The 653-nt window shown below is 31.4% G+C and overlaps 1 protein-coding gene across 1 annotated transcript in view; it reads right to left on the bottom strand.

Annotated features, from left to right (window-relative positions):
• The window catches only part of LOC119593999 (xaa-Pro aminopeptidase 3-like), a gene marked incomplete in the record, with an annotated part of 9,131 nt that overhangs the window by 4,948 nt on the left and 3,530 nt on the right, over window positions 1-653 (bottom strand).

Here is a 653-nt window from a genome sequence, read left to right as displayed (position 1 = left end):
CATCACTGACTCTTTATACCCAACTGTTATCAGAAATTCATGGCCTCCAAAGTATTAAACTAAAGTGAGATATGGTCTGTTAAACTCATACAGGAATAGGACAGAGACACACTTTTCAGCCCAAATATATCACTTTCCTTTAATATCTCAAAAAAGAATACCGTGACATCAGGGAAAAATCTGTGATTTCTAAAAATTCCTTATACTATGCTACTGTGTTCAATATTGATCAGGAATGCATCATGGCTCCCAATGCCAACAAGTTTTATTTCAATATGTCCTTATTTTTGCACATTTCATGATCTTTTTCACTTTCTGAACATTTAATTCCCTCATCCACTGATTTCTTTCTTTCTTGCCAATACTTCTAAGACCTGATTTCAGTAAGCCATATGAGGTACATCTACAAACAGATACTTCTCGTATCTGTATTTTTTTTATGCCATTTATCTTAACATCTGAATCTTTTCCTGTTATAGTGATATTTGTATAATTGTAAAAGTAACTAATATATGCAATTTTTGCATAATAAGTACATTATGGGCAAACTTTGTATCATGGTTTATATTATAAATCACTGTTCTATACATTCTGCACTTGAGATTCTACAATATGTAAGGCTATATTCACAAAAATATCATATATGCACTCTC

This window comes from Penaeus monodon, chromosome 33 (assembly GCF_015228065.2).
Source record: "Penaeus monodon isolate SGIC_2016 chromosome 33, NSTDA_Pmon_1, whole genome shotgun sequence".
NCBI classification, from domain to species: Eukaryota; Metazoa; Arthropoda; class Malacostraca; order Decapoda; family Penaeidae; genus Penaeus; species Penaeus monodon.
The sequence above is the reverse complement of the archived record's forward strand: the minus strand, read 5'-3'. Positions and strand labels throughout refer to the sequence as shown.